Source organism: Schistocerca serialis, chromosome 7, assembly GCF_023864345.2.
Source record: "Schistocerca serialis cubense isolate TAMUIC-IGC-003099 chromosome 7, iqSchSeri2.2, whole genome shotgun sequence".
Taxonomy (NCBI): domain Eukaryota; kingdom Metazoa; phylum Arthropoda; class Insecta; order Orthoptera; family Acrididae; genus Schistocerca; species Schistocerca serialis.
The window spans coordinates 114,134,651-114,138,287 of NC_064644.1; the positions used below are offsets into that span (position 1 = coordinate 114,134,651).

At 44.7% G+C, this 3,637-nt stretch overlaps 1 non-coding gene across 1 annotated transcript; it reads left to right on the forward strand.

The window, feature by feature from the left end:
- The first annotated feature begins 790 nt into the window (after nucleotides 1-790).
- Nucleotides 791-865, forward strand: Trnas-cga (transfer RNA serine (anticodon CGA)). The gene has a single exon. It is a non-coding gene; the product is annotated as a tRNA-Ser (tRNA).
- Nucleotides 866-3,637: the final 2,772 nt, after the last annotated feature.

A 3,637-nucleotide genomic window follows, 5' to 3' on the forward strand; every position in this document is an offset into this window, starting at 1 on the left:
GAAGACGATTGCCTTTAACTGCCTGAATTACCACTCTAGATGCCACAGTAATCTTTTTCCAACATCTCTGGAGGTCCTGCAACCAGAGGAGCGTACGGGATGCGGTCATAGACACTGGCATGTTGAAGAACTCAAAGCCCTCTTCTGATAACGTATTAGCACTCGCAGACACTTTCTAAACGGCCTCACAGGTGGAAAGAGGCATAAAATTTGTACCGGAAATTGCTGGCGTTTATACTGTAGGAAACAGCGAATACACTACACGAATGGACGTTACGTTACGGGAAACCTGATCATAAACATAGCAAAAACAGAATTTCATGAATGAGATTTTCACTCTGCAGCGGTGTGTGCGCTGATATGAAACTTCCTGGCAGATTAAAACTGTGTGCCGGACCGAGACTCGAAATCGGGTTCTTTGCTTTTCGCGGGCAAATGCTCTACCATCTGAGCTACCCAAGCACGACTCACGCCCCCTCCTCACAGCCCCACTTCTGCCAGTATCTCGCCTCCTACCTTCCAAACTTTACAGAAGCTCTCCTGCGAACCCTGAAGAACTAACACTCCTGAAAGAAAGGATATTGCGGAGACATGGCTTAGCCACAGCCTGGGGGATGTTTCCAGAATGAGATTTTCACTCTGCAGCGGAGTGTGGACTGATATGAAACTTCCTGGCAGATTAAAACTGTGTGCCGGACCGAGACTCGAACTTGGGACCTTTGCCTTTCGCGGGCAAGGTAGGAGGCGAGGTACTGGCAGAAGTGGGGCTGTGAGGACGGGGCGTGAGTCGTGCTTGGGTAGCTCAGTTGGTAGAGCAGTTGCCCGCGAAAGGCAAAGGGCCCGAGTTCGAGTCTCGGTCCGGCACACAGTTTTAATCTGTCAGGAAGTTTCACAGAATTTCCTTTTGTGCCTTTTGCTCAAACCAAAGAACACTTAGTTAGTTTGCTCTCAGGACCATTATAGGCGAGTTGTTAACAATGTACAACCAATTTCTGCGAATAAAGTCAATGAAGCATTTGTCAATTGAGAAATGTGTCTTCAGGAAAGTTAAAGGCATCAGTGAGACAGTTCTGATATACCACTTGCTCTAGATAATGGGAGCGAAAGGGAGAGAGAAGAACAAAGACGCTTTCATAGGATAATGCTAAAGTGGTTGAAGATCTAGAAAGATACGTAACCTCTACAGGAAAACACAATTAATATACAATACCAGTGGAAAAATGCTCCTATCGTAGCACAAAAAAGGCCTAATATGCTCGTGTTTCAAACGGCTCTGACTTACAAATAGGGTACACCCTGCCTCATTCTATCTTCCTCAAAACCTTCAAAAATTTTCTCAAAAATTTTGGCATGCGAACATATTAGCGCTCTTTTTACCAAGGAACTCGCTTCTCATTCTCTCAAGATCCCCGAACTGCAACTCGCTCACACCCACTAGTCAGTCGGTTAAGTCGCTCATACCCATCCTTTCCCACTTGTACATTCTCACTCACTCACTCAGCCCAAAGCGTTGTCATTCCCTCTCTGAGTCTGTCACTGTTCTCACAACCACAACCTACTCCGATCTGTCCTACTACTACAGTCTGCTCTCACTGTCACTGTCTCCCTTTTGCTCTCTCTTACTGCTGCTATCCGAGTCATTCCTTCCCACTCCTGATGTCTCTTCTCATTGTCACTATACATTTGTCTCGTTGTCTGTCTCTCATCATCAGTGGCTCTCACCCACTCACTCTTTTCCTAGCACTATTCTGTCACTATCAGTTATGTGCCACTTCCACTTTGTCCCTCTCTTTTTCTCACGCCGCCATTGCCTCCTTCGCTCTTTCTATACTTCACCACTGTTTACTATCTTCCAGCATTTATTACTTTGCCGTCTCTTTTTCCACTTCAACCTTCTCCTGCTCTCAACGTAGAAAAGTGTTACTATGTTCGCATCCTAAAATTTTCGGGAAAATTTTAAAGGTGCCGATACAGGTAGAATGAAGCAGGAGGTACCATACTTTTCACTCAGTCCTTTGAACAGCAGCATGTTAGACTTTTTTGAATTCCGTTAGGATCATTTTTCCGATAATTCCATTTTCCCGCCGGCCGTTGTGGCCGAGCGGTTCTAGCCGCTTCAGTCCGGAACCGCGCGACCGCTATGGTCGCAGGTTCGAATCCTGCCTCGGACTTGGATGTGTGTGATGTCCTTAGGTTAGTTAGGATTAAGTAGTTCTAAGTTCTAGGGGACTGATGACCTCAGATGGTAAGTCCCATAGTGCTCAGAGCCATTTGAACCATTTTTGAACCATTTTCCCTGCTACAGGAGGGCATGTCGCTCACATGAAAAGAACTTTATTGGACAGTAAAAGTATATAATTTTTTATGTGAAATAGTAATAACGTAAAACTAATTTTACACCTTAGCCCGGCTTTTATGTGCATAAAAGTTTTGCATATGGGTCAGTACAACATCGGGTTCCCAGAGCCCTTCTGAAGATAACGTAGACTCTTTACAGCATATTAATTCGTGCTGCTTCAGTATATAAACTACGTTTTAGACTCACACCGGAAAATTTTGTGCGTATTTTACGTGTACAAGTAGGATAACTTTAAACCCCTGCATCTCGGAAGTGGATAGAGATATAAAGGAAATTTTGAGTGTCATTCGAGATCTGAATTTTACCGGTATATCGTAAAAATTAAAGCCATTTTCTATGCATAGCCGTCTTGGAATCCGCGGCTGGGTTTTGGGACCCAAATACCGTGTTTTTCGTGTTTTCTCAGGAATCGTCCACGAACTAAATTGTGCATCGTAGACTGCATAAGATGTAAAAAGAACCAATCGATTTGCTCCATTTCCCTAAGCTGGGGGAAATGTGTAATATTCACTATCTGACACTGCACTGTAGGACTGCTAGAGCAAGATGATCCTTCTGTCGGACATACAAATGGTACCCAGACCAAGGGCTATCAGAAACACTTGACTCTACCTTCCTGTCACCAATAGAATACGAATTATGAGCCCCGGAAAAATCCCGTTTTTGTGTGCGGTGTTTTGGAACATATTACGTAGGTCGTGCTGAGGGATGAGTGCCGTTGTACAGAAATTAAGAGAGAGCAATGGGAACTGAGAGAAAAGTGTTTGGATTAAAAAGAGCGTAAAGACAGGGACACAGTTTTTCTCCCCTCGATTTACATACCGAATATCCAATGAGGGAAATAAAATAAAAAACTTTTCATATCTGGTTGATTCAGGTTCCATTCACGGAGTGAGTATCAATGTGCAGGATAGGTCAGAGATACGGGGACTTCTTACCACGGCCGGAACTTGCTGCCACAAAGGAAACCGCCGCAGCTGCAGGCATGTCACGTCGGCCCATCCGCCGACACAAGAGTGCCTGAAAATAACGCCGCCCGACAGTCGCCAGTTACTACTCGTTCTTCTTTCAAGCTTCCTATAAACGACATTAACAGTAGTGTTAATGGCCTTGCCTGTACTAGATTTGTTACTGGGGCTGCTTTCTGCAGTGTTGTAAACGCTGAAGACGACTCTGCTACGCTCTGGACTTGTTTTTGGTTAGCCGTTCACTTCATGATATCCATCTGTTTGTGCCACCGGTCACTGCATCTTTCCAGTGATAGTGATCATAATCTGT